This window comes from Parasteatoda tepidariorum, chromosome 4 (genome assembly GCF_043381705.1).
Source record: "Parasteatoda tepidariorum isolate YZ-2023 chromosome 4, CAS_Ptep_4.0, whole genome shotgun sequence".
Lineage (NCBI taxonomy): Eukaryota > Metazoa > Arthropoda > Arachnida > Araneae > Theridiidae > Parasteatoda > Parasteatoda tepidariorum.
The window spans coordinates 36,901,777-36,928,589 of record NC_092207.1 but is presented as its reverse complement, the minus strand read 5'-3'; the positions used below and the strand labels follow the sequence as shown (position 1 = coordinate 36,928,589).

General features: G+C 26.7%; 1 protein-coding gene across 4 annotated transcripts in view; it reads right to left on the bottom strand.

The window, feature by feature from the left end:
• Positions 1-26,813, bottom strand: part of LOC107453230 (uncharacterized) — a 56,932-nt gene that overhangs the window by 10,083 nt on the left and 20,036 nt on the right. For 2 of the 4 annotated variants that reach the window (XM_016069965.3, XM_071179674.1), the window contains exon 1: positions 26,531-26,760. The exons of 1 other annotated variant lie outside the window; for it this stretch is intronic. The gene's annotated coding sequence lies outside the window, so the exon portion shown is untranslated. Of the gene's footprint in view, positions 1-9,543; positions 9,796-26,530; positions 26,761-26,813 lie in introns of those variants that run through there. One more of the 4 variants, XM_016069964.4, reaches the window with a different exon arrangement.

Sequence of the window (26,813 nt, the reverse complement as noted above, 5' to 3'; positions counted from 1 at the left end):
AAAGAATGCGTCCTGAAGAGAACCTATACGTCTATTTCATTAAAATTTTTTGTATTTCAAATTCAATAATATATATATATATATATATATATATATANAATAAATGAATCTGTATATATTTTTATATATATATATATATATATATATATATTATTGAATAATTGATCATAAAGCTGATTCATACGATCATTTCCGATTTTCTAAATTTCAATTCAAAGGACTATTTCCAATATATTAAGCTTTAATTCCCACGACAATTTACCGAATGCTAAGTTTCTGTTTTCAATTCCATTTTCAATATATTTAGATCTAATTTACTAGATTATTTGTAATAAATTAAGCTTCAATTGATAGGACTATTTCCGAATGGATAAGTTTAAATCACACAAATATTTCAAATACGCTCAGTTTTACTTTAGACGACTACTTTCAATATCGTAAAGCTTCAGTTCACATCGCTATTTTCAATATGCCAAGTTCCGATTCTCACAACTATTTTCAATATGCTACATTTTAATTCAAGCTATTATTTCCAATACGCTAAGTTTCACTTCAGATCACTACTTTCAATATCATAAGGCTTCATTTCTTAACACTATTTTCAATATGCTAAGCTTTATTTCTCACCACTATTTCCAATTTATTGCACTTTAACTTTTCACTGGGATTATTCCAATATACTAAGTTTCACTTCACACGATTGTTTGTAATATTTAAGCTTTAATTCACAATACTATATCCACTATTCACAGCAGAATTTTAACTGTCTTTTGAAAATAAATTTAAAAATATTCTTTTTATGAAAATAAAATCAAGTTTCGCAACACAAGAGAGGAAATATAAAATGTTAAGTAAAAAGTTCTAAATTTATTATGATTAACTTTGATAATGATGTATTTAAGGAAATAAGATTTATCAAAAAAGATGTTCTGTATAAAAAAGTTTCATGAATTTTTACATTTCAAAAAAAATTCTAAAATAAAACTAGTACTAGAATTGAATAAATATTATTATAATTAATTTCAAATATTAAATTGATTGCAATATTTCATAAAATACTTAAGTAGTTCCAATTAAGTTTTCATATCATGTTACTAGATAAAATCTTTTAAAATGTATTTAGTTTTTTTACATAAACTTCACTTTTAGCATCATGTGATTATGGAAAACAAAATATTTGTTACACAAGCAATCAACATAACATTTTTTGTAACAAGTCTTTATATGATATAAGAAAACTGAAATTTTTTATATAAGTATTTTTTAAATAAAATAATATTGATTAAATAAAAAAAATAATAATCTAGGGTTCTTGCAGTTGCAACTGCAAGAAATTTCAAGTTATTTTATGATATTTTTGATAAGTTTATTTACTGTTGACTTAAAGATAAGGCGTATTTTCCAGTAAACTTATCATAAAATTAAGGACTTTACTCCCTAATATATACTCATATTTTCGTTAGCATAAACTTAATTGGCCAATCCCATGAAAGTATGTAGCTGTAAATATCCAATCATATCAAGGCTAATTGTTCCTTTTTATCTCAATCCTTTCTCATTGGTGAATAAGGGTAAGGTCAAGTGATAAATTTTTAATCAAAGTTCACTTCCCCTAACTTTATATATATCTAAATTCTGGGCAGATAATGTATATTGATAACATATAATAAATGATAAAGAAATTCCTGAAATTTTTAGAGGATGGCAAATAACTAATCAATCGGTACAATGAATTGGTACACGTGTCATATCATACAACAGTTCATAAATTTTCTTTTAAAATTTGATAAACCAAAATTAATTTAAGAACATTTTATATTTTTTTACGACGCCAACTTGTACCAACAAGAAACGATGTTTTCTATTGGTATTTTTTGGTAGGAAAGGAAACTTCCGTAGGGTAATTTTCGAAGTAATATTCGAAACGTTCTAAATTATTTCGTAAAAGCTACATTTCACAATGCAAAATAAATAAATAAATAAATAAATAAAATAAAAAATAATAAATAAAATAAAAATAAAATAAAATAGTAAATAGAACTAATGTTTTTATTAGAAAATGATAATAATCAGCATTCATAAACGTACATTAATTATTTCAGCAAATTAAGTTACCGAACTAATAAAATAACGATTAAAAAAACTTTTTTTTAATAATTTTTTTTCAACGGATTTTTTTCCTCCAATTTTGAAAAATTTTGAATTTGGCAAGTTAGAGACCATTAGAATCGAAATATTTTCATAGTTTTCCATAGTTAAATCCGCAGTCGGAATCAAAATTCATGCTGACGATTTTATTTTTGTAACGTCATTACGTAACTTTTTAAGTTCATTTCATTGTAGCTTAAATTTTTCTAAAATCGTAATACTTTAGTAAAAAATTATATGCTCAATTACAAAAAATATACTTTCCTTAAGAAAAAAATATCTATGAAACTAACGAGAAAAAAAGTATGGTAAATACACCATACTTTTTAATAATGACATTTTTGTTAAAAAAGACCTTAATTCTGGTATTAAAAGCGAAAATGCAATGTATTTAGACCATTCATTTGGTAATTTATTAGTTCAAATGGGCTACCGAAAATTCTGGCTTTCAAAATTGTAGTTCTTATTACCACACATTTAATTAAAAATACAAAACTGAAAAGTGAATTTAACCGAATAAATGGTAATGTCATGTTCTAAGGTATCATGATAAAATTACCAAATTTTACCACATTTACCAAGTTTTATCACATATTTATTATAAAACCATATTTTTTCTTAATTTTACCAAAACGCTTCAGTAAAAATTACCGAAATTTTGAAGCTTCTGCGGAGTCAGAAACACCAGTGAATTTTACCATATTTTCGTAGTTTCGGCCATACTTTTTTTTCTCAACAAAACTTTGCAAACTTTGAAAGACAATAAAAATTTAATTTTTTTTAAAGATTCAAATAATATGTCTAAATAAATTCCAAAAATCAGTTTTTAGAGAAATTATAACAGCATATTTAGTATTGAGTCAGGGGTAATAGAAATTAAACTCAACACTTTTTTAGAAATTATATTTTTCAACCTTGTCTGTCTGATATTTTTGCAACATTTGATTCTTTTCCAAAGTTGATTCAAAGAGATTTATGGCGGATAATTTTATGTTATTTTTAAGCCTCAATATTAACAAAAGGATCCAATTTCCAAAATTTTTTAAGCAGGATTTTGAACTTTGTTTCCAAACTACCTAGTATAAAAATTTTTACGTGTTCGCAAAATTTCCGACAGATATCTTTATTTATAAACAATTTGTTCAAAAGAAAAAAAATAGAAGTGTCAATAAAACACTTTTAAGAAGTTATTCATGGGATGAATAGAAAGAAAAGACCTTCTAAACGGCAATTTTTTTTAATCAGTAATTTTTTTAATAAGAAATTAAGAATAAAATGGATTTTTTTATTTTTAGACTGATATGAAAAATGCATTTGTTAACGTTATAATATATCATTCATGCATTGCGTTAAACTTATTGAAATTTAATCTAGATGCTCACAGACTTAAACATTATAAAAAACACGTACTAATACTGATTTATCTTTTTGTATTTATTTTTTTTCCTCTTCTGAAAAAATTCAAAAACAGTTCAAAACCACTCTTTCAAGAATCGTGAGGTTTTTCAAAATAAGTGTCATTTCTAATTTTTTTAAAATTTTTTTTAAAAATAATAATGGAGCAAAAACTTTAAATCCAGAATTAAAAAGTACTTTTTAGCTAATTTTCTATTTTAAACACTATTTATGCAATAGATATTCACTGTTCTTTATAATTCACTTGAATCTAACTTCATTAATTAACTATACCTAAATATGCGAAAGACTATCGAATTCATTTGAGCAAATGGTTTCCAAAGTTGGTATTTTTGACATTTATCTATTGTAATTAATTTTGAAATTTTGTTTTGCAAAAAAATATGATGCATGAAAATTCTTTTTCGTATTATAAAAAACTTTTCATCATTAATTTATCTATAATAAATTTGAAGATTAACATGTTTATTTTTAAAACAAAAACGAACTCAGCAGTTACATTTTATTTCAAAGTATGTCAAAATTATCTTTCAAATTTCGTAGAAATTATCATCATATGATATTAATACAAAATTATTTAACTAACCAAAAATATTCTAGCAAATATTTTATTCAAAAGCAAAGCTTTAAAAGGAATGATTATAACACTGCATTGAAATTGATAAAATTTCAAAATCGTTCACACAAGAAAGAAAATCGTTTATTTATTTATTTTTCGACCAAAATTTTCCCTATTATTAATAACTGTTCAGAAAATAATTCTCACGGTAATTCATTTCATAAAATAAATTATGTTAACAAGAGTAAAGTGGATAAAATTTAAAACATACTTTTAAATACGGTAATAGTAACGATAGTATACGTACGATTTTCCCAGATACTTTCATATAACTAAATCAAAACAGACCATAATTGTTATTTTGTTATAATTTACTATATATTTATATTGATTTGATAAATAAAGTCTGTCTTACAAGACACTAGTTTGTATATTAAGTTCTCCAATCGGCGAGAAATAAGCACCCAAATAAGGATAAATCGTGTTTTACAGAATTAACGAACTAAAAGTGATTGCTGAAGTACATTTCTTTTTCTAAGTGTTTTCTCTGCGGGACACGTTCGATTTCAAAAGAGGCCTAGTGGATTTAGAAAGATAAGCGCTTAACTCCACAAATTACATTTGTACATAATGTAATTTATACAATAACAATAATAGTAAAAAAATACAAACATATTTGTTATTTATGCAATATTAATTTTATGTTTAGTTATTCATTGCTTAGTTAGAAGCAATGTTTCATATGCATTTAAAAATTATTTTGGATTTTTTCAGAAAACTTTGAGCGTAATAGCATTTATTGTATTGCCAAATTAGAATTAGTTTATTTTTAAGGCACATAACAAAACTATTTAAAATCTACTAAAGTTATTTAAATACTTAAATACCTGCAGTTTTTTCAAACGCAAAATTTTTGATTTAATAGCAGCTCAGAAAATAATTTATTTCAGAAACATAATGTTTGTAGCATCGATACGCATAATAAAATAAGGAGTTAAGAAAAAATTAAAAATTCAACCTAAAATTATTTTGGATTATATAAAGTTTTTACCTTTTGCACAAAATTAATTTATTTACACTTAAGTGATGCTCATAATATGTTAAAAAACATTTCTTTAAGACTAACGTATCAAGGAAAATAATGAAACTACGGCATTTATGGTATAATATTGTAGCAATAAATATAAGATCTACTATATTAATTCTATGTAGTTTAAATAAAACCTAATATATTATACGTACGAGTAAATTGTACGTACGATATACTTTTAACTCATAAAAGTTATTAAATTTAACTTCTTTATACAGATCTTTATATTTAACCTCTTTATACTTTATATTCTGAATACTTAATAATAACTTTTAAATTATTGCTCCTAGAAATCTTTATTTGTTAGTACTTTTATATTTGCTTTAATTCTAAAGCACATATTTATGGGATATTGGTACACAGATTTCATTGGATAAGAATAATTAGTGAAATCTTAAAAAGATGGTTTTCATTTATCAATGGTAAATATTTCAAATATTAAAACTAATGTTTTTTTTCAAACTTATTAGATATGTTAGCATCTGTAAGACACTCATATCTAATGGTTTATTAAACATATCATCATCATCCATTCTGGAGAAAACATTCTAACAATAAAAAAAAAAAATACACATAAGGAGCTGTACGACAGTTTCAAAGGTTTTCAACATTAACATCATTAATTAATAAAACTTGCTAAGTTTTAAGTTAAGATATGAGACTAATTATTTAATAAGACTATTTATATTAGAGGGAAGTAACAGATAAATGTTTGAGTTGCATACATTTATCTTTTAAATAATCTTTCATGTTAAAGATTTATTCATAAGAATTTGTTAAGATTTAAAACTCTTAATTTAATGCATTTGCTAATATTTATAGCATTTTTCATTCAATAATTAGAATTTTAAAAAAACGCTTTTTTCAAAAAAAAATTTTTTTTAATTTGTTTTGAAATTAAGAATTCCTTTATATTTTATAGAATATTCAACATATTATTAATTAATAATTAGAATTCAAACATGTTGATATATAGAATTTTCAAATTTATTTCAATAAAAATGTCTTTTTTAATTGTAATTTTATTCTTAAGCAGAAAGTTTTTTTATTAATATTAATACGAACTGCTAATAATATAATATAAAAATATTTAGTATCCAAATTACAAAAAATTTTATTACAAAATAAAAATAAGATAAATAATAAATAATTAAATAAATAAAAACTGCGCAATAACTTTTAAGTGTCGGCTAAAATTAATTTTTGCCCTTAGATAGAAATATTAATGACAGTTTAATTTCATAATATTTAAATACTTCACTAAAATAGTAATACAAGTTTTAAAAATATGTAATCAAGGATTGATTAGAATCTTTTTTTTTATCTACAACAACTTATCCAAATATTATGCAAAAAATAGAAGTCACATAAAATCGTATTTCCATTAGGAAATGCAAATAATTATGTAATGTATAAACATCTAAATAAGCAGCTATACAGTCTTACTTGAAATAAAATATTTTTAATGGATTTTAAAAGATAACAGAATGTATAATATGATTCATAACATAAAAAGCAAGATATACTTGTACCTAATAGCTAGTAGTGATGAGGGAAAAAAAATTATTAAATAATAAAAATATAAGCAGTTTTATGCAGGAAATTGAAGGAGGGAAATCGAAATATACAATACAGCCGATATTAAAGTAAATAAACAAATAAATAAACTAGTTTATTTATAATTAAATAATTTAATCAATAATGCATCCCATTCTTAATAATTATTAGGAAAATGTTATATAAATAATAAAAATTCAGAAAATATTAATTGCTATATTGTGTAATATATGAATATTGTAAAATGATATTTCTCACTATAATATCATTTTTAATCAGAAATAGTTTGAAAATAAAATAACTCATTTTCAAGCATTTTTTAAGAAATAAAAAAAAGTTAAGATTCAGAGAAAAGAATGAAACTCAAATGTAAAGTAAAAACAATTGCATTAGCATAAAATGATTAAGTTTAAAAATAAAAAATAAAATAATTACAAGAAGCCTAAATACTATATGCAGTTCAAAATTTTTTTTAAGTGATTTAATTTTTAATAAAATTTAAGTTTCAATAAAACTTAATTTTTAATAAAAATTTAATTTTATTAAATAATAAAATAAAAAATTTTGAAACTCAATTGCTGACATGAATACTAGTTAAGTGATATAAGAAAACCGATTAGTATTAGATGATTTTTTAATCAAAAATAGTTTAAAAATGAAATAATTCCTTTTCATACATTTTCGAAAATATAAAGAAAGGAATATAGTACGAATGTAGTAAAACAATTGCACTGAATAGTTTAAAAATAAAATAATTCATTTTCGTACACTTTTCAATAATTAAAAAAAATTAGATTGAAAGAAGAAGAATTTACGAATATAGACAAATAATTGAATTAATATATCACAATTATCATTAAAAAATAATTAAATAAGTTAATTCCAAAAATACAAATTTTTACTAAATGTAGATTAAATGTCTTAATGGCTTTCTTAATTTCGTAATTATTTTTAATTTAATTACATGACATAATTAAATATAATTCAATGAATAATTTCTGAAAGTATAAATTGTAATTAAATACTCAAATTTGTTAACGTAAGATAATCTAGTTAATGATAATAAGGATATCTTTACTTTGATAATTTAATAATTTAAATGTCACCAAATTTACTAAAAACTATCAAAAAGGATTAAACAAAATAAGTCTTTTAAGAAATCAAATAAACATACCTAATTTAAAAGAAAACAAAAACAAAGTCTAATTGATCCGACGACAATAACTACTGCTTGCGTTAGTAAGTAAAAATGTATCAGCTTAAATTGTTTTAAATATATTGCAATTCGATATTAAAAGAAGACTGAGCTTATGATCAAAGGAGGATTCTTTATATATTTGGCGTAATTCCCTGGTAGCCGATAAACCTGTTGCAACTTGTCGAGGAGAATGACTGCTTACAATAGAGGAAGAAAAAAGAAGAAAGCTGTTTGTCCTCAGGATGGGATGAAAGATTAGGGGAATTCCCTCTTGATGCGGGGATGAAAAAGAGAGGAAATAATTCTTCCTTCAGAACATAAAACATTAAATTAGCTGCATCGAATATCAGTTTTCATAGATTTTAAAATAGTAATAAACTTCTTTAGTTATGCCTTAATTGCGAAGAAAAATTTATAAAAGAGTTTAGTTTAAATAACATAATTTAATTTTAGCATTTAAATTGTTTTTATTCAGCTAACTCTAAAACTGCACAGGAGAAAAACGTCCTGTAAATGAAATTCGTAATTTCATAAAGTAAAAATGTTAAAATTTCTCAAAAGGAGAATATTTACAAACATTTATACAGTTCTATATTTTATCACCGTAAATAATCACAACTTTAATTTTACTATCATAAATTACACTTTAAAATTTATATCATAAATAATCACGATATTAGTATATCAAATATTCAATATCTTTAGTATATCGAACTAAATATACTGTATGCCATATATATATATACTTCAGTATATTTAGTATATCAAATATGAATAAATAGAAATATGGAATTAAAATCAAAAGCTAAGTTGGTAAAATTATTATACATATAACTTAAAGGCTCGTAAAGAATAGATAATAAGTAAATAGAAGTTTATTTTAATTCAAGAAATTAAAACCAAGATTACGTAACTCTTCAAATCCAAAGTTAAAAGGGAGATAATTGTAGTAAGCAAAATATATGAACTTAAAAAAACAACAACACGTGAATCGAAAGTTTTTTACATGCATTATCATAAACATAATCATAATAACGAAAAAAATATAGTCACAGATACAAATTTTAAAAAAATCAAAATATTTATAGTTTAAAATAACGTTATTATAATTAACCGAAATAATAAACCAAAATTACGTAACTCTTCAAATCAAAAGTTAAAAGGCAAACAATTGTAGTAAACAAAATATATAAACTAAAAAACGAAGATAAGTATTAAAAAAAACAAGTGAAACGAAAGTTTTTTACATTCATTATTATAAACATAATCGCAATTATGTAAAAAACATAATTACCAATGCAAATCAAAATATTTATAGTTCAAAATAATGTTAGAATAATTCTTTCATGTTAAAAAAAAATACTGTAAATAATATACACTCTATGCAGACTGCAAATAAATTTTCTTTGTACACATTAAATAGTAAACGTTTAATTTAAAAAAGAATTAATAAAAACATGCATGACATAAAATAAATAGATGTTAAACAACTTAAAAATTGCCAAAGTTATGTAACAATAACATTTCATTATTCACTTTCAAAAAAGTTTAATTAAAAATTCATATTTCAATTACCTGTATTTTTCAGAGAATGAATAGAAATTCGAAAGAGAGCGATCATTTGATTGCGAATACGCGGCAGTTGATGCTTATGAATATCGCTGATAAGAGAACTGCCACTCAAGGATTGGATCCTCGTTCATTTATTTTTCCCTGCTAAACTTCCTCTTTCCTTGAGGAATTCCCTACGGCAAACGATAAAGGTGTTAAAATGTTGTTCGGACGATTGCAGCCGATGAGTCATAATTTGAATGAAAATCTCCTCGGCATCTTTTTTTTCAAACGATATTTTATATGACAAAACGATATTTTATATTTTTTTTCTTTTCTTTTTGATGAATTTGGAACTGATTAGTTGAAAGTTCCATTTTTTCGATATATCCATCTGGAGAAGAAAATTCTCTTTAAAGTTTGGAAAAAAAAAAAAACATTAGCAGTGAATTTTTAATTGTAGAAAAAATCAAAGATGCTTTATCAATTTAATAAAATTAGCTTTAAAACATGAATAAATTTTCTGGATTGTAAAATATTTAGCCTTTTGATTGTAATTTTAAGTTCCGGTTAAGATGTTTCATAGCAAAGTAAAATTTAGGTTTTATTTTTAGATTTATCATTTTTATTATTTTTTTATTGAATATTTATAAACGACGAAGTTATTGAAATATTTTTTTTCGCTTTATTTGTTATTGATTTTGCATAATATGATTATAAAAGTTTATGCCTAATAAATACCTTAAATAATAATCTAATTTATGATATTTCAATTCCAATTTGTAATTTTCCCTATTTGTAATAAGGTTTGTAATTTTCATCATAATTGCAAACCTTATTACTTAATTATTAATTTTTTCCTCATTTATCTGTTTCATAATTTTTTTATGATGTTATTATTCTTTTGATAAATTATTTTTGATATAAAAAATAATTTGGTTTAGCCAAAGCTTAACATTCTAAATGAATATGAGTATTTCTAACATTTAAATTATTTGAAATAAAAATAAGTCGATAAAAAATCATAAAGCAGATTTATACAGGTTATTGCAGATTAGGCGTTATTTTGATTAAAATATAAAGTTTGGATTTGGATAAAGTATCTTGAACAAGGAAGAGTGTTAGCATAGAACTTCACCGAAGGAAAAATATGAACAAATATCAAAATAATTTTTAAAGACCTAAAATATCTGAACTTTACAAGTTTATGTCAGGTTGGGGACAAAATGCCTAAAAATGTGCTAAATTTGAAGTTTTTTTAAGATAAAATGTAGAATAAAATGTTTTTTCATTTTTTCCTGCACTAAGTTTACAAAAGTAAAATATATATAAAAAAGTTTTAAATAAAATAATTTTAATTTATATTTTTGAAAACTATTATTCTATTTATAAATATTTAATTAAAATATTCAAAGATATTTTAAAATTTTTAGAGCTTAAACCTATAGCTAAATATAATGGTTACTAGTGTATTTAAATTGACAGAAATAAAAAAATAGTATAATATTTCTAATACCATTAATAGATGTTCGTTTTCTTTGAGCCGTGATGACTCAATGTGATAGAGCGTTCGACTTTCAATGAAGTGAACCAGGTTCGAATCCTGGCGATGGCTGGTCGATATGAATTCCGCATCCAACTCGAACCGACCACAATGCTGACATAAAATGTCCTGAGTGGTAGACGGATCACGGGTAGAGTCCCCTTGCCGTCAGGCTTACTGTGAAAGATTTTCGTGGTTTTCCTCTCCATCCAACGCAAATACGGGTTAGTTCCATCAAAGCATGAAGGCAAATTTCTCCCAATACTCGATCCAGGAATTCCCTTGTCTTCTGGGTTGGTTTCAAAATTACAAGGCTGCGGAGTTGAACATCAGTAGACGTAAACTCCAAAAATCGGGTCGGCTGTTGAACGATGGTTATAAAATAAAAGTAAAATAGATATTCGTTTAGTACCATGAAAATTTCAAAAAGCACTTTGAGCGGTATCTTTAATTGACGAAAAAGTACGAAGGATAATGTGAAAAAATATGTCTTCGATAATATAAGAATCTACATAGTTAAGGAAATTTATTTCTTATATCAACTCGATTCGAATTGGAGGAGATTTTGTTATATTATAAATATCATGGTATTATTGCAATTTGTTTAAAATTTCTTAATGCAAATATTTCTTTACAATGCTTTCTATTTTCATCAGTTTTAGGAATTTCAGCATAACCGTTGAGAGAACTATTCTATAAACAGCTGGGGAATATATAAAGAAGATACGTTTTTGAACTCGTTGCGCATTGTTTTACCTTGAAACCTTTTTCTCACCTTTTCTTTGCTTTTTGATTGGCTTTTTCTCTTATCCTGTAGTTTCATCGAATTTTATTTGAATTCGACTTGTCCGATTTTTAATATAAATATGATTTTGAGCAGCTAGATTTCCGTATATCTGGCTTTATTGCACTAAATATCAGTTTCAAGTTGAGCTTTCAAAATTTTGTGTAATTTATAGGCAGTGATCGGAAAAAATAAATCCTTTTTGTGGTTTACTTCAACTAGTTTGTTACAAATATAGTTAACTACAATTACTTTTTTTCAATTTATTGACTAGAAACTGTTTTCGAAATGTACTTTTATTTTATTCACTACAAACTATTTTCAATAAATTTGCTGGGGAATTTAATTTACACCTATGTTCAAAATGGTTTTGAATTTTAAAAGTAATTGGCCTTTATTAAACATTAGAAATTATTAAGATATATTTATCCCCGTTATTTATTCTAAAACAAATTTTTTTAAATTTGTTAATTTTTACTTTTTATAATTTGTAATTATAATTAATTTGTAAGTTTAATTAATTTGTAAATTAAATTAATTTGCAAGTTTAATTAATTTGTAAGTTCCAACTTGAGGAAGCTCATGTCCCTCCAATATTTTTTGAGAATAAGGTAGAGGAGTACTTTTAAAAATTGTGTTTGCGATTTTTGCAAAAGAATGTGTTTTTTTCCCATTCGACTACACGTTTCTGAACTCTTAAATATTACTTTTTGAGGTTTACCAATTTATATTTAGATAATTTTGCATTTGTGCAATTGTGAAAAATAAGCCTTCTTACAGCTGCGTTTTCTCTTCCATAACATTAAGGGAAGGGACATTATTAATTGTAAAGAAAATTGATACTCAATTAAAAAAAACGTTTACGTATTTGAAGCTATTAGTCTATTACAATATTTTTTGTAGGAACAGAACTTTGATGCGATAATAACAAATATGCATATAATCCCTTAAGGAACATAATTTTTTATTTTTGTAGTTCAAAATGTTCGAACTTTAGAGCTTGAAAATATGCATTCACGAGGCAACAAATATGAATATCTGTTGGTAACCATGTAATATTGCACGAAATAATAGATGAAGTAATGAATATAAATTCCCATTGTTTCATGCATTATTTTATTACAAGCCGATAAAAAATACAAGCATATAAATAAAGTTATAGCAATTTTAAAAAGTCCTTAAAAATGCTATGTTCATAAAAATTACAATGAGTTTTAAGTAAAACATGATTTTTGCATTATTTAGAATAGAAAAGAACATTTAAAAAAAAAATTTGTAAAAATTATACACATCTATGAATACACATTATACACATCTAAAAATTATACACATCTTCCCTCTGAAACCGTGTCTGTAAAACATCCTTCTCCTTCCTAATCCATGTTAGGCAGGGAAGAAAACATGCTTTTAGAAGATGACTAAAATCCAACCACATGACAGCAAAACTTCCCGGTTTGAAAGCATCGACTGAGAAGTCCTCAGCCATTCTTCAAAAACTTCCGCTTTAAAACAAACATGGGACAATAGGAATCCTGTCATCTGATAAAGCGCATCGAAAACTTTGATTTTCGAAGCTCTTACTGATATCATACTTACATTGGATAAAATTATTCGAATACTTTATAAAAAGAACATTCGGTTATTTCTGTTCCCAAAGGTTTGGAAATAGTTTTTAAAAATTAACAAAAATTTTTTAAAAGGCAATTTTTACTCGTCAATGTTTATTAGTGCTCGGCAATCTTAATGCTTTATAAAAAGAACATTTGGGTTATTTTTGTTCCCAAAGTTATGGAAATAGTTTTAAAAAATAAATAAAAACTTTACAAAGGCACATTGTTACTCGTCAATGTTTATAAATGCTCGGAAATGTTAATGCCTCATAAAAAGAACATTTGGGTTATTTTTGATCCCAAAGTTGTGGAAATAGTTTTAAAAAATAAATAAAAACTTTACAAAGGCACATTGTTACTTGTCAATGTTTATAAATGCTCGGAAATGTTAATGCCTCATAAAAAGAACATTTGGGTTATTTTTGTTCCCAAAGTTGTGGAAATAGTTTTAAAAAATAAATAAAAACTTTACAAAGGTACATTGTTACTCGTCAATGTTTATAAATGCTCGGAAATGTTAATGCCTCATAAAAAGAACATTTGGGTTATTTTTGTTCCCAAATTTCTGGAAATAGTTTTAAGAAATAAATAAAAACTTTACAAATGCACATTATTGCTCGTCAATGTTTATTAATGCTCAATATTATTTTAGAAAATATTTTAACTTGTATTTTATATTTTATAGGACAAATATACTTTCGTGAAAATTTACTACTCGAGCTAATTAATACTTAGATAAAAGTATGGTTTAAACTTTATATAGAAAGTTTTATTGCAGAGATAAGAGTAAATACAAAGAACAAAAATGCAATTTATTTTGTTCTATTGATGAACTGTTATTCGTACGGGGAGAATAAAAAAAGAAAATTATCTATAAATTATCATTGAACAACACTATGAAATCATGCACAAAGCTGAAAATAATATACCAACTAAATTAATAAAGATAAAATAATCCAAATTATTCATTTATTTACAATTAATTGTTCTGCTTTGCGTTATCTAATTAAGCAAGACCTGCTTTTTGTAGTCTCTCATTAGGCACGAAGCTATAGCTCGCTGCCAACTCGTGATTATCAAAAATCCCTGCTCGAACGGTTGGTAGTAGAATGTTCAATGTCGACAGTGTCGTTTTTCGTGTTTCAAACTATTATTGTGCCGAATTTCATCACTCTGTGTTGGATGGTTTATGATGATCTGTCTCTGGTCCCATAAAGAACGCATGGGCAGGCAAACATTTATTTAAATATAGATATATATAGATTGGACAAATTTACGAACACCTAAGATTAAGTTCAAAATAACTTTTACTTCTGTGAATTGATCCGAAAAAGAAACTTTAAAGTTCTCAACCAGTGTGTTAGGATTTTTTATTTTTTTTATTTTTTTATCTAGCCGATGCGTGTATGGAAATTTCCACAACTTAGCTTTTTCTTCCCTAGTTTCACCCGTATTATAATTCCAAATTTTAGAAAACTACAACTTATTCAGCTCATGTTTGAGAACATCTAAAATAAAGTTGTTACTCAGCTCTTCGGTCGTTATACTATACTTATAATCTACAAACACTTTATGGTAAGGACGCGCTTTTAAAAATTTTAATTTAATTAAAGCAAACAATAGCAAATACTATTAATAATTATAACACCATTAGTAGCAAAGATATTTCATCTTTTGGCAGGCAGTGACAATGTTATCTGAGACAAAACATCCACCGAAACTTATTATTCTGTTTACTTTCCTAATTTAATTTAATTTAATATATAAGTGAGTCCTTAATCTGCTTAGAAAGAAAGCTATTATATTTTAGACCTTTTTTAATGTTTTTTATATATCTTAATATTTGTATGTGCTGAAAGAACAACATGCAAAATTAATTCATTCGGATATTTTTTGATGTAAGTACGCCTCTGTTAAAAGATTAACATTCTACTTCATTAATGCTGGATAGCACGATGCATTTTAACATATGTACTGACAACATAACAAGAATCTTTTTCTTGTTATTTTTAAAAGAAAGAAAAATCAAGAAGTGTTTTTTTAATTATTAGAATTGCAGATAGAGTATTACATTTACGAGCTTGAGATTTTAATTATTTATAGCAATAAAAGTATTTCAAAAAGAAAAACAAATTCGAGATAATTATGAAAAATATAAATTGTCATAGCACAAAAGCGTTGGAGTTTTCTAAATTTTCCCCATTTCTTTTATAGTAACTTGAAATTCGATTAAGTATAAAATTTAATGATACAAAGATTTCTCCATAAGCGAAACTGATATTGCAACATTTTATTCGTTTTAGTTGTTTTCCGAATCAAATGTCCGAAATATCAGTCTAAATTAAAAGCAAATGAAAAACAAGATAGATAATAAATATCAAGTAAATAAAAAGTTATATCTGTATTTATAATAGTCCTTTATTTTCTTGGAAACGATGGGTTTATCACTGCCACTTTTAACAAACGCGTAATTTAGATAAAGTTCTTGTATTCCGAGAAAATATGCCCATTTCCTCATCTATGGGGAAAATACGTACCGTAAAACTTTCCTGCGCGGAAAATGCGGACAGGTGGCCAGAAAAAGGAATTTTTCTTTACTTATTGTTTTATCAAATTCTGTACTCAACAGTTATTTTTGTCTTTTTTTAATAATTTTACTTTAATTGGAATGGAAGATTTTTATTGTTGAACTGAGAAAATTTTAATGGAAAATGTTTTCAAATAATTCGAATCTTACAAATAATGACATAGATTTAAACTCTACATTTCAAACATGAATGTCGTCATATGTTGCATTAATTATCCTAAAATTATTATTCAACTTCGTGATTTATTTTCTACAGAAGAATTAATGCTTAATGCAACTATGTCTTAGTTTTAAAATTAGACTTTAAAATTCGCGCTAATTATAAACTGCTGGTGTAGAATTATTTATTCACAAATTTTACTTTGATGTGTGTTATGTTTTTAATTTTCCTTCCGGATCAAATTACGGTAAAAAGTACCGGCGTTCAGGATGCCGGTACCTTTTTCTGTAAAGTCCATTTGTACTGGAGCATGTTACGGAATAAAAAATCTGATGTACCATAATTTTTATAATAATAACTACCGTCAAAGTACTGAATTTTTCTTATTAAGCAAATATTACTATAAATATTACGGTACAATATTTTACGGTAAAAATGTATTTTACGGATGATGCACCCAAAATGCCGGTTTTTTATCCCTCAACTTGATTTGGAATTTCTTACGATTTACTTTACTTTTTAAAATGGAATTTTTTAGGAATATTTTCGAGTGAATAATAATTTCATGCAAAAAACCATTTTATTTTTTAAAAATTATGAGTTTTAATATTTAAAAAAATTATGAGTTTTAATTTTTTTTTAAAAAAATTGATTTATTAAAACTTGATTTAATTACCAAACCATTAAAAAAATTATTTTTATTCTAAAAATGTCCTTGGTTTACTTTATTTAATGGAAAATGAGAAAAATTTTCATTCTTTGTCAAACAAACACTTTTATTGTGCTACTTTTTATAACCTATAAGTATGTTTGTACGTACATTAAGTTATTATGTACACTGGTTATCATAAATTAAGGAAAAATCACAAAAATAGCGATAACTCTTTCAAAAGTAAGCCAAACCGTGCAAAATTTGCATATGTTGTCCACTAAGAGTAGCTGAGTAAAATTGCAATATGCAAATTAGTGGCGCTGCACTCGGCTTACGTCATCTGCCTGGAGCATAAAAGTCCAAGTTTGAGAGAAAGCACACAAATTTTACTGTGATTGCGACATTGAAAATCTGAGATAGCCAATTCGTAATAATGACCTCTAGGCATCATTTGCCTGAAGAACTACGATGGAGAGCCATCGGGAGACTAGAGGCAGGGCAGAGTCAATCAGAAGTGGCCAGATGGCTAAATGTGAGTCCATCTGTGGTTCATAGACTTTGGAGGCAATTTCAAACCACAGATTCGGCATCTAGGAGGTTCAGTCAAGGACGGCCAACTGTTACGACCAGTGCCGATGACCGATATTTGACATTAAGTGCACGCAGGAATAGAACCGCTACTCCGACACATCTTAGATCCTCTCTTGCTGCAGCCACCGGAAGGTTGGTGTCAACGTCAACTGTGCGCAGAAGGCTCCACGAAGGTGGTCTGTATGCGAGACGACCAGCCATTTGCGTGCCGCTCACATCACGCCATAGGAGAGACCGTTTGCAGTGGGCCCGACAACATGTCCACTGGACGTCAGATCAATGGAGGCCTGTTCTCTTTACGGATGAGTCCAGGTTTAGTCTAGAAAGTGACAGTAGACGTTATTTGATATGGAGAGAACCTGGGACCCGTTATCATCCATCAAACATCCGTGAAAGAGATGCATACGGAAGAGGCAGTGTCTGTGTTTGGGGAGGCATATCCTTAGGAGGGCGCACATACCTCCATGTCTTTCCAAGGGGAACCGTGAATGCTCAGGTTTATCGAGACAACATCCTTGATGCTTATGTGCGCCCATATGCCGGGGCAATTGGTGATTGCTTCCTGTTACAGGACGATAATGCAAGACCACACAGAGCTCGCATTGTTGATGATTATCTTCAACAGGAAACAATTACTCGCATGGAGTGGCCAGCTCGATCCCCGGACTTGAATCCTATCGAGCACGTTTGGGATGCTCTAGGGAGGCGTGTATCTGCCATCAATCCGCCCCCTCAGACCCTTGCCACGCTTGCAACTGCTTTACAAGAGCAATGGCTCTCACTTCCTATTGAACTGATAGACCGCATAATTGAAAGCATCACACATCGCTGTTTGTGCTGTATTGCTTCTAGAGGCAATCATATTCCATATTAAAGGTACTTTTTCTATTGCAAACCGATACTTCCAATTTGTTTATTTTATACATGTGCTAATTTCTATACTACTATTAATGTCTGATAATTTCTTTTTATGTTGTTTAATACCTTACTATGTGTTGTATATTGTGGGTAAGTTTCATAAAATTCCATGTGTAATTTCTTGAGTTATCGCGATTTTTGTGAATTTTCCTTAATTTATGATAACCAGTGTATTTTCTTTTAATATAATAACTTTGGTATACCTTTAATTAATGAAAAATAAGGAAAACCGGTACTATTTTTTAAGCAAACAATTTTATAAATGGGTTATTGGGTACTTGCAGCAGAATTGGGTACTTGCAGCTCGAGAAGAATTGAAGTGATTATGCCTAACCATGTGATTTAAATCAGATTTAATTGGTAAGACATGTCACGCGTCTGTGTCGAACCTGATTGGCTCCTAAATCGCCAAATGCCCCAGTTTACCTACGATGACGTCACTCGTAGGTTTTCCAATTATTTTCTTCTAAGCAATTTTAAACGTTTGTTTTAAAAAACAAATTAATAACTGAATAGGAAAAGAAAATTTCACAAATCACCTATAATTAAAAAGATTAAAAAAGAGATTCAAAATTACTTTTACACTAAATCAAATGAAAAAATATTTTTAAAATTAAAGTGAATAAAATTTTAAGCAAACGATTTTATAGAACGATATTTTTTAATATTTTTTCATTAACAATTTCAAAATTCTTTATTGTTTAAAATAAATTACGATACTTCTTTTAACTTATTGAAACTTCTTTTAGAGATTAAATAATTTTACGGAAACCGTAAGCAAGACGCGAAAAAGTTTAAGTAACTTTAAAAAAATATTTTCCATTTTAATAAATATCATTATCAGAAATAATTGAAAAAGTTTTTAAATGTTGTAAGTGAAAATGCTGTTCTTTTTGAAATTCAACGAAGGTGCATATTAACTTTATGACTGGCTGTATTGGGTAATTTTTGCAAAAAAATTTTTTTAAAAATTAAGCACTTTTCCATTTCACCAGAGCAAGCGCTAAAGTTGCCAATGAAAAACCACCGGGTTTTTGTAAATTCATTTTTTTTTAATTTTTATTTTAATTTTTTGATAATAATAATGATAATTATAATAAAAATAGAGCATTTACTTACGTCGACGAAACCGGAAAGTACCAAAAATTATTATACAATTTAATATCATTTAAAAAAAAAATAAGATTTCAACTGTTATGGACAAACAAGATTATTAGATAAGATTTAGTTGCAAAAGTAAATACTATTGTTCTGTATTTTTAATTTCCTTTATCATTAAAAATCTTAGATTTTAATGGAATTAATCTTCAAATTGAAAGAATTTCCTTTTGAAAGAACTTTTGTAATTAATAACTTTAAATTCATTTACAAATGGCATTTTACACCAAATTAATTAAATTGTTTAAATATATTTTTGCAAGAACTGTCATCCTAAATATTTTATTTCATGTATTTATTACATTGAAGTAAAATTATAAGGAAAATTAATAAAATGTATTTTTATAATTTTTAATTATCTAGGGGTATATGGAAAACTTTAAAAAAATCATTATAGTTTATGAATAATTTACATGCCTAATATACTCTATTAAAATTCATAAACTAAGATAATACAACCGTATTATATGGTAAGAATAATTTATATTCAGGGGTCTATCCAGACATTTTGTGAAAGGTCCGTTTTTCGTGAAATTGTAAAAAAATTACTCACATTCTTTCAACCAGGGTCCGCTTTTATGAATTTGTGCAAATAGGGTCCGTTATTGCAACAAAAAAATAAAACTTTTTGAAGGAGTTTTTAAATTGTAAAGACATACAAGATTATGCTCAACACTGTAAAATTATAATTAAAAAAATTAAATTTTAAAAAATAAACATGAATTGCTGCTTCTAAATTAGAGATGCAACATACAAATAGTTGGTATTTAGCCTATACTGCTGAATGCAGAATATTCATTTCGGACGAATAATGGAAGAATCGTCTGCCGAAGACAAAACTTAATTCGTTTACATCCATCTTTCTTGTTTTCTGCCCTGGAAAGGGTTTATTCAATTAACAAAACAATAATAAAGATAAAGAAATGTGTGAAGGGTCCGATTAAATGAAAAATCATTTTGTGAAGGGTCCGTTTTTAAGTTAAAATATTTTGTGAAGGGTCCGTTTTAAAGTTAAAATATTTTGTGAAGGGTCTGTTTTTATAAAAAGACATTTTGTGAAGGGTCCGTAAACGGACCCAAATTTCTTCTAAACAGACCCCTGATATTGGTACTCACTATTCACATTCAATATTGAGACAATAAAATAATCTCAGTATTTGATACAAATAATTTATATACTCGGTATAGTTAATTCGAATTCCTACACCTAAATAGTGAAACTAATAATAATTTTTTTGGTATACTCTATTCAAACTCATATACCTAGTAAATAATATTATCTCCGTATATGATACAAATAATTCATATACTCATAGCACTCGATTTAAATTCGTATGCAGGGATGAAAAAATCATATTATTATCTATGAAAAACTTGTATTGCCAATACAGTCTGCTATAATCAGGTACCAAGAAAGTGAAATTATCTCAGTATATGATCTGAATAATTCGTACTTATAATATAGCCAATTCAGATCATGAACTGAGATAGGCCTCAGTAAGTGAGTTGTCTTCTGTAAAATTGTTCATATACTGTATTAGACAAGTATTTTAAAACGCATATACCAAGACAATAAAATTATCTCAGTGATATGAATAATTCATGTATTTTCTATGTTCTATTCAAACTCATATACTGAGATAATAAATTTCTGATGTCATATGATCTCGAATGAAAGAAGTATAAGTGGGAAAATTATATGCACTCGTAAATAAATATGTGTTTCATAGTTCTTTAATAATAGTAAAAAAATATCTTGCATCTCAAGGTATACAAATTTTTACGTCATTTAAAAAAATGCAATTTTATATGGCTAAATTTGAAATTTAAAAGTAATCGATCAAATAATTCTTGAGAAATCAAATTTTAAATTTACGGCTTCTTTGAAATTGTTGTAGAATATTATTAAATAAAATAACAAAATATGATAAATAATTATTAATTTTCTTTTGTATAGAATTATGTATCTTTGGATAAGTAAGCTTCATAATTGTGTGCAAATTTGTTTTTATTTTTTAAAAAGAAGAAGAAAAAAACTCTTGAAATATGGCGAAGTACTCAAAAAGTAAAATTAACATCAAGGAGCCCAAACTTTCCATATCTGTCCTAACCAAGCTATTGAAATCAAATATCCCAGATTGCTTTGCAATTGTAAATAAGTTTAATATGAAAGATAAGCAGAAAACAAACTTAACAATATGAAGCAAAATAAAATAAAAAATTGTTGCAATTAGATATATTAATCTAACAATCGTATAAAATGATTGATTAAAAAAAAATATANTATATATATATATAATTATTCAGATATGCAGCATATTCTTCGTGAACAAATGATGACCCCAAAAAGAAGATATATACATAAATATATTTTTGAAACTTATATTTACTTTTAATGATTGCAACTTAATGAAAATAATTAAAACTTCTATGAATAGTGGGCTTAAAAGCGATAAAACCAAAAATTTAAATCGAACGTATAAAATAATCGGTTTTGTTAAAAAGTGGTTACGAAATTACGTTATTAATTACAAAATAATAACAATCACAAATACTTGCCTTTAAAAACGAATAATAAATAAATAAAAACTTAACCGAATAAAAGCCCTTATCTCTTTTAAACATAATCTATTTGAAGGGATTTTATGTGGTTTTTGAGGTTTTCTTTATTCTATTTTTTCTTATTTTTTCCAAATGATTTTATTTATTTATTTATTTATTTATTGCGGTTACTTACAAACAAACTTCAAGTACCACAGTTATTTATATTTAAAGATTTCTTACTGGAATGTTTAAAAACATTTATTTTGTGTTTAAAAACTTATATTAATTTCGATTAAAGCGCTGAAAAAAATCACCCATGAAAATTGGAGATTAAGCAACGCTCATTTCCCACTATGTCTACATTTTAGATTAAAGAAGCGTTAAATTGCATTTCATTTCGTTCTTTAGACGATTCGGATAGAAAAAAAATGTGTTATATTAAAAAGAAAACTCCAATAACGAGATAAAAATTCAGTAAACATGAAGGCGAAAAGATGGAATAGAATTTTCCCTATTCAACCCTTTACTTCCTCAAAAAATTCCCTCCGTTCTCTTGATTTGTCAAACACGGGCGTTTTTTCCTAGAAAAAGCGCCCCGAGAGAAAAATAAACACACTCTTGCGTCATGTCGTTGTAATATGTTGTAACAGCGCCGGGCTGCTATCATTTTATTGGTTGATTCACTCATTCACTTCCCGATTTATTTCGCGCTCTTTTCTTTGCTTTTGTTTTGAAAATAGTATACTTCAGCTGTACTTTCAGATTGTAGCTGAAATAAGGGATTTATTAAAATAGTTTTGAAACGCTATTTTTCAAGTTAAAAGAAGTTATTTTTCAAGTTTAACGGTCGGAGGTTATTGTTTTTATTTTGTAACCTTGAAATCTATAAGCTAGGAGAAATGAGGCCGTATATTATTGACGCAACTGAAGATCATTTTTAATTGTTCTAAATCTTATTTTCGGCCAAGGCGATTTATTATTCGCGTGTTTTACTAATCGTCGAGTTAGAGAATCGTATTCATAACTTTCTTATATACATTACCAAGGATAGAATTGTATGCTGTTTATTTAATTAATTTATTTATTTTTAATTTTATTAATTTCACTAATCGTCGAGTTAGAGAATCGTATTCATAACTTTCTTATATACATTACCAATGATAAAATTGTATGCTGTTTATTTAATTAATTTATTTATTTTTAATTTCACTAATCGTCGAGTTAGAGAATCGTATTCATAACTTTCTTATATACATTACCAAGGATAAAATTGTATGCTGTTTATTTAATTAATTAATTTATTTTTAATTTTTTTAATTTCACCAATCGTCGAGTTAGAGAATCGTATTCATAACTTTCTTATATACATTACCAAGGATAGAATTGTATGCTGTTTATTTAATTAATTTATTTATTTTTAATTTTTTTAATTTCATTAATCGTCGAGTTAGAGAATCGTATTCATAACTTTCTTATATACATTACCAAGGATAGAATTGTATGCTGTTTATTCTATTTCTTTATTTATTTTTAATTTTTTTAATTTCACTAATCGTCGAGTTAGAGAATCGTATTCATAACTTTCTTATATACATTACCAAAGATAAAATTGTATGCTGTTTACTTTGTTTATTTATTTATTTTTAATTTTTTCTTAATCATTTACTTATGTTTGGGCATTTTTTTTTCTCTCAAGATATTCAATAGAGTAAATTTCAATACGGTATACATGACGACGTAAACTACTCGCGATCCGTAAATGAAATTTGCTAAGCAATAAAAAGTAAAATACAAAAAAGTTCAATGTTTCATATTTTTACTTTTTCTAATACTAACAAATGTATTAAAAAATTTTACATAATCATAAATAATATAATTTTAAATGATGAAATGCAATATTAACGTCTAACAGTAGCAAATATTTATTTAAATGTTTACTCGTGAAAATTAATTGTATTTATTTATATTTGATACCACTTCTGAAATGAACCGTGTACGATTAAAAATAAAAATCTTGATTCCTACTCCTGCTGTAGCCCCAGGCTCCCAAATGTTTTATGGACTCACAAGGGATGTTTATGGAAAAAAATTTTTTGTGTAATTTTCTAAATATCTAATTAGTATTTTCAAGCGTAATGTTTTACAATATTCGTATTAGAGGCCAGTGGTGGCTCACTGGATAGAGCATTTGCCTACCAATGAGATGAACAGGGTTCGAATCCCAGCAATGGCTGGTCAACATGAATTCCGCACCCGGCTTGCACCGATCACAATGGTGAGGTAAAATATACTCAGTTTTAGACGGATCATGGGTTAGAGTCCCCTTGTCGTCAGACTAAACGTGGATCGTTTTCTTGATTTTCCTCTCCATGTAACGCGAACGAGGGTAAGTTGCATCAAAAAGTTTTTCACAAATTCAAAATTTCTCCTATTACTTGATCCAGAAGTTCCCTTGTCTTTTGGATTGGGTTCAAAATTACAAGACTACGGAGTTGAACTCTAGTAGTCGTAAACCCGAAATTCGGTCGGCTGTTCAAAGACGGCTATAATATAGAAAGAAAAAAACTGCAAAATTAAAAATTGTAAAATACTCTTTCAGAATCATTAAAAATGTAGTTTCTTTTTAAATGGTGGGCACTTGGGACGTAGACCCATTGGTCACAGGAATGCCGGAACTGCTACTCTCTTCTCGTCACTCAGTGGGCACCTGTGGTGAAGCCATGGCGGTGGAGCAACGTCGCCCACGTCACACAACCACAAACCCGTTTATAGGGCGGGTCACATTCACACAATCATCCACACACAAAGGAGAAAGGACATAGAACACAGAGAGAGAGAGAAAGAAACATCCATGCCATGAGCAGAATTCGAACCCGAGACCATCGGAAATTTGCATTGTGCATTTTAAAATTCGGAAAATGGGTATTTTGTGATGCTTCAATGGATACCTCTCAAATCCCTAATTTTATATATTATCTTTATTTGCTTCATGCTACAAATGGTTAATTTGTTTTAACTAATTTTCTGTAACCATCTAACAACCACTTAAAACTTCTTGTCGATGTATAGTTAGCAAAAATATAAAAAGTTCAGTGAAAATGAAAAGTTATAATTTGTTTCGTTCGATTTTTAAACTTTGTATGTTGGAAAATTTATACTATTACTTAACATTTATAATTTCATACAGGGCGTTTTTACTTACATAGACACTTCATCGTATTTTCATGCTTAATATAATTATTTTTGCGAAAAATTAAAAATTTATAAAGCTTTTTCTTCAAATTTCTATAAAACAAGCTTAACTGGAATTCAATTTCATAAAAAGTCAATCAATATTTTTGAATATTGGTAAATTTTGGCAAATTTGGTATAGGTAAGGGTCCAAATTACAAATTAACCCCAGGCTCCACCATACCATAATCCATTTCTGATCCAAGAAATTGCTATGTAAATTCCCTCCCCTCCCCCTCATTAATGCGTTTCCACGTAGCTATAATGTTTGAGTTATAACTGCACATCAATCTTCAAAAGTTTGCTGAACAAACATTGCACTCCTCATTGCAACCTAACACAGTAATGGCTGACAAGCAATAATCAATATGGAATAAAGATATTTCTAGCTTCATTTTTTTTAAAAATTAATTTTGGAAGATATAATAAAAACAAATAATAAAGGGAAATAAGTATACATTTAAAAAAATTTAACAAGAATAAAAATAAAATGCTTAAATTTAGACTCTTTACCTCCTGCTATTTATGTAATGGCAAAAAATGTGATTTTTACTCAGAAATAAGCTAGCTTAGAAGAAAATAAACTCATAAGTCCCAATAATTTATGTTTTTTAAAACTTAATTTCAATTAACTAAACTTTTTTAATTATTTCATAGAAAATCACAAATTTTTCAAAATCAGAAATTTTTACACATTGTATAATACTTTTATAGGGTATTTCTTCACATTTTGGAAATGGCTTCATAGGCTATAATACTTTTATGGGGTATTTCTTCATATCTTGGAAATGGTTTATAGGGTATAATACTTTTATAGGGTATTTCTTAATATTTTTTGGCGTAAAACAAAATCCATTTGACTCTAATAATAAGATTTGTTATAAAACTGTCCAAAAGATTGCTTAAATCAAATTTTTAATTTTTATTGTAATTAAAACTATGATATCTCTCTCTAAACAAGAGAGAAATGATGTGCAACGAGATTAGAGCGAATTATCTTCTTATATCCAATCTAATTATCTTTACAAACTGAAAAAACATCCTAATATATTATTTTTAGGTGATAAAACAAAATCCAATGCAGGTCGACATGCAGGATAGGAGGGAGGGACGCATCACTAGCTTAATATTCTTATTTATAAAAAAAAAATCAATTTATTTAATTAATGAGAAAATTTTAATTAATTACGAAATTAATTACAAATTCTAATTAAGTCAATTATTGATACAGACCTTCGACAATGTCAGACAAAATCAATAAAGTTATAAATACATCCAACGGATCACATAGTGCGTTCAACATAAACACCTGTTCAAACAGAAGATGAAGAGAGAGACGTGTCTAAAGATGAAAACAACCTTGAAAGGGATAATAAAAAGGCAGTGCGTTCAGACAGAAAACATCACACACTGAGAGGATCTCAAGTCACTGCTATCACAGCCTGCTCTGATACTGATACAAACTGTCAGTCTCTCTCTATTGAAATATGCCTCAACCAGGAACTTCCTCAGGTAA